Source organism: Rhinolophus sinicus, linkage group LG10 (assembly GCF_036562045.2).
Source record: "Rhinolophus sinicus isolate RSC01 linkage group LG10, ASM3656204v1, whole genome shotgun sequence".
NCBI classification, from domain to species: domain Eukaryota; kingdom Metazoa; phylum Chordata; class Mammalia; order Chiroptera; family Rhinolophidae; genus Rhinolophus; species Rhinolophus sinicus.
In genome coordinates this window covers 42,172,008-42,186,067 of record NC_133759.1, presented here as the reverse complement: position 1 = coordinate 42,186,067, position 14,060 = coordinate 42,172,008, and the positions used below count along the sequence as shown (strand labels likewise).

Here is a 14,060-nt window from a genome sequence, read left to right as displayed (position 1 = left end):
GGGGACGATGGAGGGTGAGGAACCTGGTCAGATATCAGTGTGATCAGATACCAAGGGTGGGAGGTTCTGGCTAGATGCAGTTAGCAAGGTTTTTGTTAAAACCAGATTTTATAAGGAAACACACCGACGGACCTAGGAGAAGGTTCAGGAGCCTCACAAAAGTATGTTCAAGCAAAGAATTTTTGTCAGTCCCTACTGTGTGCCAAGCAGTGCTGGCATATGAGACTATGAAGCTGGTTAAGACTTGGCTCCTGTTCGCAAGGACCTTCCAGTCTAACAGGGGAGAGAAATGCTTTATACAAATAACTACAATTCAAAGCCATTGCTAAACGCTAAACGTCATAAGGAGGGTCTGATAGATAACTTTACCAGCTTTGGAGTTGGAGTTGGGGTTGGGGAGAGAAGAGACACACCTCACCAGGACTGGGCTTCTCTTATCTTCCCAACTTTTAGGTTAGGAATTTGGTAGTTGGAGTCGGGCAGCCCCTGTTTTAAAGCCCAGCTGGACCATGTAACTGTGTGAGCTTGGGCAAGGGATGGGGACAATCTCATCTGAAAAATGTGGGTGATGATAGTTTCTACCTCAGGGGGTTGCTGTGAGGATGAAATGAGATGATGACGTCCAACTCGTAGCCTCAATACATGTAGCTCTTATTTCTAGACTTTAGTGATCAGGCACTGGTGGGAAAGAATCATTCCAGAGCGAGGTACTGCCCAGCACAGTGCAGAAAGGGAGAGCAGGCAGGGTTGGACAGGATGTTTAATCTGCTGGTGCTTAGAGCAGAGGAAAGGAAGGCATGCTGGGAAATGCCATGGGAAAAGTGGGTCCAGGTGACAAAGGGCCCACTCCAATGCCAAGCTGAAGACCTGAGCCTGCTGAACTCATTTGTTAGCTCTTTTCTTTTTTTCTTGTAGGTCCCTTAGGATTTTCTATATACAAGACATGTCATCTGCAAATAGAGATAGTTTTGCTTTCAAGTCTAGATGTCTTTATTTCGTTTCCGTGCCTAATTGCTCGGCTGCTTTTATCTCCTTTTCATTTTGGCTGGGTGAGAGCCAGCCCTGGCCAAATAAGGGAGGGTATGCAGGTATAGCCAGGTGAGGACCAGGGCAGATCTCCTGAGCTCCAATGTGACACACACTCCCAGGCATCCCCACCTGGTGAGCAGAGAGGGAAGCACAAGTAAGTGCTTTTCTGCAGCACTCATAGCTGAAGCTCGTTTCTGGAGCATTCAGTACCTGTTTACTGAGCCCCCTCCTTGGCTCTTGGGGCTGAGAACATAGAGGTGATTCAGATGTAAATTTGGTACCGCAGTCTAATGAAATAGTCTGGTCAGTTAAGGAATTACAAACCAGCCCGACCAGGGTTACAACAGAGGTCTGTACAAACTTCAGAAAAACCCTGGAGAAGGAAGCAAATTCCTGTCTGGTGGAATTGAGAAAAGCCTTAAAGGAAATGACATCAGAGCTAGATTGTAAAGGACTGATTGAATGTGTGTCAGGCTGAGAGGAAGGGAACAGGCATCCTGGCACAGAGAAGAGCATTTGCAAAGAAAGGTACGGGGTCCAAAAGAGCAGGTCTGTTGAGGGAAAGTGATTTAGCAGAAGGGGGGGTTACAGGATAACCTGGGACGGGATGGAAAAGCCTCTTGTGCTGTAGGGTCAAAGGTAACAACATTTTACTAGTCAGTGCCAGGCCTTCCCCCTCAGTTGGCAGAGCAGAATCTGTTTTTGAATGCTGTCTCTTGGGCTTTTGTTGTGCTGATTGGAGTAATGAATAAAGAGAAGGCACTGGGAAAGCTAAGTGGATTTAGATTAGAAATGCATGACACCCTCCAATAGCTCTGGAAGATTGGAAAGTGGAGGAGTGAAAGAAAGAGGGAATAAAGCAGGAACTGTTGCAAGCTAAAGTTTTTGAAAGGGGGCAGGGAGCAGCTGACGCAGGAAGTCGCGCTATGGGGTGAAAGATGGGGGAGAGAGGTTCTTTAGGCTATTTTTTTGCCTCTTTATGAGTCTTTAGCAAATGTTTGTTTTCCGTCTTTTTTATTCCTGGGTGTTGGACTTGAATTTCTTGTGACTGTAATTCCATGGGTAGACTCCACGAGACCCACCCAGTTGTATTTGGGCTGCATTTGTATTATATACGTTGGGGGCTTATCCTGTGTGTCCTATTATCGCGACATCAGTGGCAAGAACATTGACGAGTCCTGAATAGGGGAAAGAGGTGACTGGATGTGTGGCTTCGGTGTGTAGGATGGGCTGAAGGGACCAAGATCAGGATCAGGATGACCAATCGGGAAGCTGTTAGGACAGTTCAGAGAAGGTGGTACCGAAGTCTGAACCAGAGCAGCAGTAGCACAAATGATGATTATTATCTGTGCTTTTCAGTACTCTGTAGTGCCAAATCTTAACACAGGTGTAAGTACGAGGTGACAGCAGCCAGGAAGGAAACTGTTTACCTGTGGGGTGATTCAGATCATAATAATATCCAAGGCCTTCGGTTTTCTTTGTGTATGTCACACCATGGGAGCAGCCCAGAACTTTCGTCTGCCGCCTGAGAGACTCGCCTTTCACTTTCTGTGCTGGAAGAGACAGAGACAGAAACACTTTCATTGTGGTCTCTTAGACTCACACATACGCTCCAGGAACATTCCTTCTCTGGGAGTAGAGTCTGTCCTTACATTTGCCAGAGGAAGCAGCTCCCAGTCAGCTTTGCTGTCAGTCCACTAGGGAGATGATTGCTGTTGGGACTGGCCAATCAACCCGCAGGACAGAAAGTTCTTGGATGAACTAGGACAGAGCCACAGCTCTCCCTAATGCACATGGAACAAGGAAGAGAAGTGGGAGCTCTTAACTCATGTTTTCATCTCCAGCAGCTTGGCCTAACATAACATCTGGCACCGCGTTATTGTTTAATGAATACTTCCTGAATATATTGATGAATTAGCACAACATGAAACCCGGAAAATGGTCTTGTTGGGGCAGGAGTACGAAGTGCTAAAGGCAGGATTTATCCGTTCACTCATTCATCGTTTCTTGAGCTCCTCCTACCACTGAGCTTTGGGTGAGGACAGTGGTTCACAGTCTCGGCTGCATCTGGAGAGTTTTTCAAAATCTTGAGACCCTAACCACAGTCCAGATCAATTGAATCAGAATCGTGTCTGAGGGTAGGACCCAGGAATTAGTATGTTTTTCTAAAACTCCCCATGTGATTCCAGTGGACAGACAAGGTTGAGAACCACTGGGGTATCTGTTACAATTATAGGTGAATTATAGGTGAATATTGCCCCTGTGTTTGTAAAGATCAAAGTCTACGCGAAGGATACCTGAATTCATTCATTCATTCAGTAGAATACAAAGCATGAAATGCCTTCATAGAAACAATCCTTTGGTAACCCAGAGGAAGGAATGCTTAGGTGTGGCTAAAGGATATAGGAAAGCTTCAAAGAGGAAGGAACTTTTCAGATGGGTTTTACAGGATGACTAGAAGTTTATCAATATCTCCCTTCCTTCTTTTCTTTCTTCCTTCTATCTTTTCTTCCTCCATCTTTCCCTTCCTTTCTGTCTTCCTCTCTCTTTTATTCCTCTCTTCCTTATCAACCTTTCCATACCCCCTTTCTCTTTTCATCCTTCTCGCCTACTCTGTTCCAGGCAGGCTCTGAACTAGGCCCCAGGAACAGACAATAGTAAACCAAAATGAGGACGAAGCCCTCAAGGCCCCTCCTTTTCCAGAAGGAGGGATTAGCATGTGCAGAGCTACAAACACTGAAAGAACCTGGGGTGTTTGGGGATAGTTGCTTCATTTTTACTAGAATAAACATGAAGGAAATGTCATGCCAGCAGCCTAAGGAGTGTGAAATTTTCCTTAAAGGCTTTTAGGAGCAAAATAATTGTATGCTGTGATTTAAAAGTGTTTACCACATTCTGGGTGGTACCTGAAGTAGCTCTAAATGGGACACAGACATAGCATTAATTAATACTGACTCACACGGGTTTTCAGTCCTTCTGATTACCTCCAGGAGAGGCTCAGTTGGGTGCAGGTAGGTCTTCAACACCTATCTTTCACTTGCCCATCTTTCTTTTTAACAAAGCAGAGCCTCCCTCAAAATGTCCGACTAGAATTTAATCACCTTGTTTTGTGCCACCCTATTTATTTTCATGGAAAGCTTCTATATGTGACAAAAAATAGATGACTGGCTTTTTTATATGTCATGGTGAAATAAATGTAAGCTTAAAAAGCAGCTCCATTAAAAATAGGTAAAGTATATGATGGTATAAGAGACACATAAATCTAGCAAAGCTTATAATGGGGATAGGTAAATAACTGAAGGCGAGATCCAGTTCATCGATATTTCTTTTCGTAGGTCATGCTTTTGGTGTCAAGTCTAAGAACTCTTTGCCTAGCCCTGAACCCCGAAGATTGTCTTAAACATATTTTTCTGAAAGTTTTATTTAAGTCTATGAGCCATTTTGTGTTAATTTTATTTTATTTTATATGAGGCATGAGGTGTCGGTCAAAGTTCAGTTTTTTGCCTATAGATGTCTAATTGCTCCAGTGCCATTTGTTGCAAAGGCCCTTCCCTCAATTAAATTTATTTTGTACCTTTGTCAAAAATCTCTTGGGCATATTTACGTGGGTTTATTTCTTGGTTCTCTATTCTGTTCCATTGGGCTGTGTCCATCTCCATCAATACCACAGTCTTGATTCCTGTAACTATTTATGTCTTGAAATTGGGTAGACTTATTTCTCCCATTTTGTTCTTATTTTTTCAAAATGATTTTAGCTAGTTTAGTTCCTTGGCCTTTTCATATACATTTTAGAATAATCTTGTCCATATCTATAAGACATGTTGCTGAGATTTGGATAGGAATTGCATTAAATCTGTACATTTATGGGGGGAGAATTTACATATTTTCTATGCTGAGTCTCCCAATCCGTGAACACTATGTATCCCATTTATTTAGCTCTTTTATTTCTTTCATCAGTGTTTTCTGGTTTTCAGCGTGCCGGGCTTGTGCAAGTTATTCATCTGAGAATGTACTGATTTCCTTTCATTCCTTAAGGGATTTTCCGTGAGTGTAAGATTCTGGGTTGACAGTTCTTTTCTTTCAGTATCTGAAAAATATTGTGTCACTCCCTTCTTGTCTCTATGTTTTCTGATGAGAAATATACTGTCGTTCTCGTTATGGGAGGATACTGTTTTTCTCTGGCTGCTGTCAAGATTTTTTGACTTTATTATGGTGTGGATTTGGGGGGCTGTTTGAGGTTCACTCAGCTTCTTGATTCTATAGGTTTATATCTCTTCCAAATTTAGGAAGTTTCCAGCCCTTGTTTCTTCACGTACCTTTTCATCTCCACACTTTCTAATCTCCTTCCAGGACTATAATTACACGAATGTTAGATCTTTTGTTATAATCCCACAGTCCCTGGGGCTCTGTTCACTTTTTTTTTCCCCAGTCTATTTTCCCTCTGATGCTCAGATTGGGTAATTTCTATTTTTCTGTCTTCCAGTTCACTGATTCTTTCCTCTGTTCCCTCCATCTTGCTGTCATGCCCATCCATTGAGTTTTTATTTCAGCTATTAAATTGTTCAATTCTAAAATTTTCATTTGGTGCTTCCTTTCATCTCCTTTTTCCCTGCTGAGACTTTCTATTTTATCATTTGTTTCAAGTGGGTGCACATTTGCACATTGAAGTATTTTTATGATGATTACTTTAAGGTATTTGTCAGATAATCCTTAAATCTCTGTCATCTTCGTGTTGGTATCTATTGATTGCTTTTTAAAAATTTACATATGAAATCTTCCCATTTTTTGATATCACAACTAACTTTCAATTGAAATATAGACATTTTAGGTATTACGTTATAAGACTCAGGATCATATTTAAGTCTTCTGTTTTATCTGGCTTTATGTGACACGGCTATGGCAGAGGAAGCAGAAGACAGTGGGGAGGGGGGTACTGCCTCATTACTTCAAGTTGAGAGGAGAAGTCCAGGCTCCCCACTCCGCTTCTGTGACACCTGAAACTGAAGGGATCTTCATTACTGATGTGTGGGGGCAGGGGCTGTTCTTGCTCCCCACTAGACGCCCAGAGATAGCTCCCTGGCTGGGAGGGGCACCTGTGCCTCCTTACTGCTCCCAGGTGGCCTCCACTGACACTGTGGGGTGGGACGCAGGTCTTGTCTCCACCTGATGTGGATGAAAGTCCCGGCTCCCTCATAGGGACAGTAGGGACACCATCCCAGCAGGGGGGTTGGGTTGCCTTTTTACAGCCTGACAAGGGTAGATTTCGGCTCCCTACTTGCCTTTGCTGGCTAGGTCGGGAATGGGGCTCCAGTGTTTCCTGTGGTGTTTGACTGCCATCGAGCACTTATTGCCTAGAAGTGTTCTATTTTGCTAGACTGCCCCTTTCCTGGTCCTTTGGCTAGACACAGCAGGCTTTTGGAAGGGGTGGCACTTTTTTTTTCCTGTGCCCATGAGTACAGAGTTTCTAAGCACCCAGCTTCTCCAGCTCAGGGTCTCAGATACATGTGGCCACACAAAAACCCAGGGAACTCATCGCTATGTCATTCTTTGGATCCCAGAGTTCATAGCAGGGCTGCCTTTGCCTCTCCACCTTTCAGAGTCGTCTTACGTTTGTTTTAAACATAATATTCAGGGTTCTTATTTGTACTGAGCAGAGTGATAGGGGAAAGCATCTTTACTCCATCTTCTGCGAAGCAGATTTCTCAGTATGTTTTAAAAGCTCTCCAGGCAGCCAAGATTGGTAACCACCAGTATAGGTTGTAAGAGCCACGAGGGCAGGATTGTGTCTATTCTTTATTATCACAACATCTGTACTTGATCCCTGAATAAAGATCTTTTGAATCAATGTATGGTTGACAGAAGGAAGGGAAAATGGATGGATGGATGGATGGATGGATGGATGGATGGATGGATGAATATCAGAATGGAACTGGCAACCAGACTGATTCACACTCATCTCTGTCCTTGTACATACTTAAACCCCTGTCTAGATAAAAGTCTGGCCCCAGCACCAGCGAGAGGGCTTGACCAGCAGGTGGTGCTCAGGAGCCCCAGGTGTGCAGCTTGGGTGGCCACTGCTGTAAGGCAACGGGTCACTTTAGTGAAGGAGACAAAGCCATTAGAGAAACTCCGAATTACCTAGGAGCTCTCTCTTGTAAACATCACATCTGCCTCTCCTTTCTCTTCTGCCAGCTCTTTTATTTACTTTAATATCATACATAATTTTTTCTTTCTCCAGAAGAAAACAGCCTGGATAACTTTGGTCTTTGAAAGTGCCTTCCTCAAGGCTTCATCTCCAGAGATTTGGAACAAAAAGAAAACCTTATTCATCGTGTCCTGAAATGATATGTGTGTGAGCTGGGCCTGGTGTTGTGTTCACTGTGTCCTTGTGTAATGTTAGCACGGATATTCCTAGTTCCAGTTCCACGAAATCTTCATTTAAAGTGTTCGTTGCTTCCCTCTCTTTCTTAACATAGTGAAAAGGAGGGTGAGTGAGGGCAGGGGGTGAGGGTCTGAAGCTCCTTCATGTATCTTAGAAGGTGGGTATCCCTTGGGCCTTTAAATGAAACTTGCTCTTCAGTCACTCTTGGACCTTAGTGCAGGGCACCAAGGCCTGTAAACTCCTGTTTCCACATCTTGAAAATGGGGGCAAAAATGATGGCTTTACTGTGAGGTCACCGGCACTGTGGGAATTACATGAGTCAACACGGAAAACCTCCCAGCCCAATGCTGGGATATAGAAAGGCTTTGCGATGTTACTTTTCTTTTTCTTCATGCTTTTTAAGGACACAGGGTAACAGTTAACAGCGCTGAGCTTTCTGTGCTTGTTTTGTTTGCCATATAGTGATAATTATCCTTCAGCTTCTGTTTCCTGTGCCTAATTTTAAAAATCCCAGCTTGTCACACCAGCGCTGGGAATGGGAAGAGCAAACAAACAGTCAAACAAGTCTAACCTCCCAAACGCTTAAGGCAAATTATAAAATGAGAGAAGATCATAGAGGTACAGGAGAAAAAGGTTGACGTAGCTACGCCATTTCCATATTTCCACTTCTGAGGATGGAGCCAGAAGTGACATATAACCTCTCACTGTGCCCCCTTCAAAAGAAACCACGAAATACATATACTCGAAAACTTAGTACCAGCTCAAGGTGTCCTTCTACTAAGCCACTAGTTTGCTTTCATTTAAATGACACTCGAATCTAGTAATGAATCCTTTTTCCCTCTTTGCTGTGCCTTTTGGGAAACTCAGAGTCAAATTTGTGGCCCAACTCTAGTGGTTCTTTAGGACCCATCCTTAATTTCATTCTTATTTGCCTAGCACTATTTAAAAAACAAAAACAAAAAAGCAACTAGTGCCTAGTAGGCATGTTGGTAAGCAACTGGTATACCTACATAGATTTTTTTTAAAAAAAACAAAACAGAGATATGGAAATGCCAGCAGCCTCTTTCGTAGGCCACTGAATTTTTTTTCAAGGCAACTTTATTAAGGTATAATTTACATACCAGGAAATTCACCCATTTTAAGTGAATCATACAATTCAATGATTGTTAGTAAATTTACAGAGTTGGGCAATGATTATCAGCATCCAGTGTTAGAACATTGCCATCACTCCCAGGAATTCCTTTCCCATTCCCACCCCCAATCCCAGACAACCACTAATCTACTTTCTGTCTGTATGGATTTGCCTGTGCCGGACATTTCTTACGAATGGAATCAGACAATGTGCTGCCTTTTGTGTCTGGCTTCTTTCACTTAGCATGATGGTTTTGTAGTTCACCCACATTATAGCATGTATCAGTCTTTTGTTCCTTTTTATTGACAAATACTCTTTCATTGCATGGATGTACCATATTTTGATTATCCACTCACCAACTGATGAACAGTTGGGTTGTTTCCACTTTTGGGCTTAATAGGATGAGTAATGCTATGAACATTTACACACAAACTTTAGTGTAAACATGTTTTCAGCCCTCTTGGGTATATATGTAGGAACGGAATCTCTGGGTCATATGGCAACTATGTTTCACTGTTTAAGGAAACACCAGACTTTTCCACAGTGGCTGCACCATTTTACACTCCCACCAGCAGTATACGAAGGCTCTAAATTCTCCACATCCTCTTCAACACCTATTGTTTGTCTTTTTAATTATAGCCATCCTAGTGGGTATGAAGTGGTCTCATTGTGGTTTTGATTTGCATTTCACTGATGAGTAATGATGTTGAGCATCTTTTCATGAGCTTATGAGCCATTCCTGTATCTTCTTTGGTGAAATGTGTATTCAAATCCTTTGTACATTTTTTAATTGGGTTATTTTCTTCTTATTATTGAATTGGAAGAGTTCTTTATATGCTCTGGATATATCAGATATATGTCAGGTATATGATAAACAAATATTTTCTCCCATTCTATAACTTTTCCCTTTCTTAATGGTGCTTTTTGAAGCACAAAAGTTTTTAATTTTGATAAAGTAAAATTTAGCAATTTTTTTCTTTATTGGTTGTGCCTTTGGTGTCATAGCTAAGAAATCTTTGCCAACCTGAAGGATTTCTCCTAAGAGATTTAAGAGGTTTAGCTCTTCCATTTATGACTGTCATCATTTTTGAGTTAATTTTTGTGTATGTGGTGAAGTAAAGGTCTAAATTCATCTCTGTGCACATAGATATCCGTTATCCCATCATGTGGATCATTGCCTTTGTCTGTGGCCTTCTTCCATCTCTCCTCCATTTCAGTATGCCTAGAGATGGGCAACGCCTTCCCTTGGTGGAAGCCCCCACCACTTTCCCATCACTTCAGTTCACTAGACCACCCCAATTCCAGTTTTCCAGAAGAGAGAATTGGACTGATTGGCCCATTTGGAGTCGGATGACAACCTCTGGTCCAATCACACATTCCCAGGGTCAGGGTTGTATGGTATAACTATGGCTGCCAGAGCCTACCCCTGGGTAGGATGATGGTTCTCAGAGAAGGAACCTTGTTGTGAGCTGAGCAGATACTCCAAAAGGTATATACTCTAAAGTCATTATATCGCATTCAGCATTCTGGATCCCCTATAAACTAGCTTGACATTTCCAGCTTGGGGCTCACAGGTCATGTCCCCAAAATTTGTTCTTTGTTGACCTGTGTGCAAGTGTTTATGGAAACAAATAAAACAATTGAATGATCGACAACATTTAAAACTAAACGATTTCATGTAAAACTCCAGCTTTTGTGCTTCATTTTAAAAATAGGCAGATGTGGGCCTGCAACAGTTGGTGAAATCTGAATGGCAGCTGTGCTCTTCCAACAGAGACTATACTCTCCAGCTTGCCCCAGTCCCCACCACTCCCTCTTGTTCTACACACAATCCCCTGTATTAACTTTTCCTTCCTGTCACGGTGGACACTTGAATGTGTACCTCCACCCCCCAGAAAGCCCACTGGGGCCACTGCCTGCCCACAAGGTCATATACCTCTGTGTCTTACCCAGAGGCTAACTCTTGCCCCAGCACTGCCCTAGATTCTAAGTACAGTTCCTGCAGACATGGGCTCATAATGGGATTTGCCATTTGCAGTCTGCTCTCTGCAGCACAGCAGTAACATTAATAAGGCTGGGTGTTTTATGGAAATTATGCTCTGACTGAGAATATGTTCTGACTCACTGAGAATATGCAGTAATTGAGGCACGCTCTTGCATGATGCCTTTTTCTCAGAATTAGAGCAAAGAAATTAATGTTCTGACTAACTTGACCAGAATAACCAAACAATGCAAATCTGGCAGAGGGCAGCAGTTTGGAATGGGGATGGGTGGATGAGTTTGGAATGTTTCAAGAAAGGAATCCCAAACTCTCACTTTTTACTAAAGAAAATAAAAGATGTGCTAAGAATGTGCAAGACATTTCTTTTTTACAGTATTTTTTTCCAGTGGAATAAATCTGTTTTATTTTGATTTTTAAAATGAGTGCAGTTAGTTCTCATTTTCCCTGTTATAAAACGAAGACATTGTCACTGTTGAAATCTTGGGAAATACCAAAGATAATAAACATCATCCACTACCCAGGGAAACCAGTGTCAGCATAACGTAACATAACAGGGATTCACCCTCGCTCCAAGCCTGTTAGTTAATAGAGTTGACATCATCCTGTATAAACAATGTCTGTTGTGAATTTAATTTTATCATAAGCGTTTTCCCATATCATTACTGGTGCTCCATGAATGTCATTATCAATGACTGCATGACATTCTATTCTGTAACTATCCCGTAATATGTTTAGTTCCCAAATGTTAGATTATTTCCTATCATTTGTACTGTTGCAGTGAGCATTTGTGTGCATACATTTCTATCCATGTTTTGGATTCTCATGAAAGAAATTCCTAATAATAAAGTTTCCAGGAAAAAGTAGGAAACTTAGCTGAAAGGTATCAATATTCATCAATAGGATAAATCTTGTCTCAAATTTTTGTGGATTTAAATATGCTTATGAACAATATGCCCATATCGTCTGCACTCAGGTCCTTCTCCCTGTGTCTGCTGCTCTTTAGCCGTTTGTGTCTCAGTTCTTCAGAACTCATCCAGGAAACCTCTCTTGAGTATCTATCATGTGCCAGCCTGGTGCCAGCCCAGAAGAATGGCAGTGAGTGAAACAGTATCATCCCTGCCACCAAGGAGCGAGTGTCCCCTTGATGGTCATGAGGATCGCACTTCAGAAACAGGAATAGTGGGCACACTCCCTGCCCTAGAGGTGCTCCCTATTGAGTTGGGGGAGAATTAGCTAAAGAAAGGATGATAAGATAGGTGATCGAAGGGGGAGTGTTAAGAGTGGGCACACAGAAAGTGGAGGGACTAAGGGCTCAAGGCGGAAGGGTGCTGCAGGCTGGGGAGACAGCACAGGCGTCCTTACACCTTGGCCCCAACATGTCTTTCCAGACTCATCAGTCTGCCCTCCAGTCACTTACGATTCCCTCCCAGTTCCTCGAACTTAGCTCTGTCCTTTTATTCCTTGTTTGTTTATTCTCTCCTCCTTAAATGCCTCTTCCTTCCTCCCAGTAAACGTCTACTCCTCCTTTAAAGCCCAGCTCACTCATCACCCCTTCTCTGCCATCCTGCTTGCCATCCACGCGCTACTTTGGCTGTTCCTCCTCTAACTGCTACCTGCTTTGATCTTACCTCGGTCATCACACTTCCCCAGTTGAAATTTAGAATTTTTAATTTAATTTTTATATTTTGTCTTTCTTCTCATGCTCGTTGACAAACTCCTTGAAGTCAGGGGCAGTGTATCAGTTAGGACTCTGCTTGGCTGCGTGTGATAGAAATCGCTGGCTACCCCAGAAGAGGAGCGTCCTGGCTGATCGGGCAGCTCCATGACCATCAGAGACCTCAACTTTTTTCCAAATTGCAACTTGACATTCCTCATTTTGTGGCTCTTTCTCATGGTCCCAAGATGACTGCTTAAGCTCCATTCATCCTGTCAATGTTCCACCCAGCAGGAGGAATGAAGGGCCAAAGAAAAGAACACATCCTCCCTTTAGGGCTGCTTTCAGAAAGTTGCAAACCACATTTTCATTTCCATTTCTTTGGAACTTAGTCACATGGTCAGACCCAGCTCCAAAGGAGGCTGGGAAATGCGGTCTCTCATCCAGGCAGCCATGTACTCAGCTAAAAGCAGAAGTCTGTTCCTAAATAGAGGAGAACTGATATTGGAAGATTACTAGTAGTTTCTGCCACAGTGAGAAATGGAGAGAGCAAGGATGATCTCGCTGAGTCAGATGAGCTGCTTGTGGGATCCTTGTGTCACCGAGAAAGGGGAGAAAGCACAACAGCTGTTATTAATTGAGCACTTCCTGTATTTCAGGCATGGTATCATGTGCTTTATACCCATTTTAGAGGTGAGGAAAACTGAGTCTTGGTGAAGTGAAATACCTTGCCCAGCTAATTAGGGCAGAAAGTGGATTAGAGCAAAGGATTACTGGTTCACAAAGCATCTGGTTTCTTAAATGCTGCCCTATTCTACCACCCAAATGAGCTTCAAGCCTTCTGAGGACCAGCACTGCTGAAATGGGAGGGAAAGTGGAGGGGGTGAAGCCTCTGGAAGCATCTCTCCAAACCTTCCAATTCCTCTTGCCTCCCCTTCCTGGCTGTCAGCAGAGATCCCTGCCTATCTGTCTCTTTGATCTAAAACCAACGTCTGCAAGTTTTACTTAGGCAAATAATTACCACTGGGAAAGCAGGAGTATTTTTAATTTGTAATCAGATCCAGGCTACCTCTTCTTGCATACCTCCCATGATGGGGAGCTTACTCTCTCTCAAGGCAATTCATTGCATTGTTGGCAAACATCTGTTTTTAGAAAGTCCTTCCTTACCTGGAGCTGAAAGCTATGTTCTTTGGCAGTTCAGGTTGCACATTCTTCGGGCAGATCAGTGGTCCTCAACGACGGGTCATTTTGCCCCGCAGTGGCTATCTGGCAACGTCTAGAGATATTTTTGGTTGTCCTGATTGGAAATGGGGGAGAGGTGCTACTGTCATCTAGTGAGTAAAGGTCAGGGATACTGCTAAACAGCCAACCAATGCATGCGACAGCCCTTCTCAACAAAGAATCATCCAGCTCAAAATGTGAGTAGCACGAAGGTTGAGAAACTCTGAGTTAGAACTAGGTTTCAAATCTTGGCTTCACCAACTGCTTCCTAGATGTGTGACCTTGAATAAATTGCTTCCCCTCTCTGAGCCTGAGCTGACCATTTCCTCCTCTCCCTTGGGGTTCATCAGAAGACCTCCCTATGGGCTTGTGGTGGGCATTGAATAACCAATATATGAAAAGCCCAGGGCTAGGCTCCTTACTGTGAAAGCTACCCAGGCTGTGGAAGGAACGCTGACTACCTTTGTTGATCAGCTCGCACATGGACTGACTGGATGTGACTGCAGTAAAAGTCCCACTGCAGCCTATGGTTTTGGAATGGCGCCACTGCCTTGCTTGTACACAGGAGCCTCAGAGAGAAAAAGGCTGCCGTTTCTGCTTGTCGCCAAGTTGAGGTCACCTGGGGGTTAGCAGAGCTTTA

At 43.1% G+C, this 14,060-nt stretch overlaps 1 protein-coding gene across 2 annotated transcripts in view; it reads left to right on the top strand.

Annotated features, from left to right (window-relative positions):
• Positions 1-14,060, top strand: part of HRH1 (histamine receptor H1) — an 86,155-nt gene that overhangs the window by 63,646 nt on the left and 8,449 nt on the right. The window contains exon 1 of one of the 2 annotated variants that reach the window (XM_019732696.2): positions 1,495-1,557. The exons of the other annotated variant lie outside the window; for it this stretch is intronic. The gene's annotated coding sequence lies outside the window, so the exon portion shown is untranslated. Of the gene's footprint in view, positions 1-1,494; positions 1,558-14,060 lie in introns of those variants that run through there. 2 annotated transcript variants of the gene reach the window in all.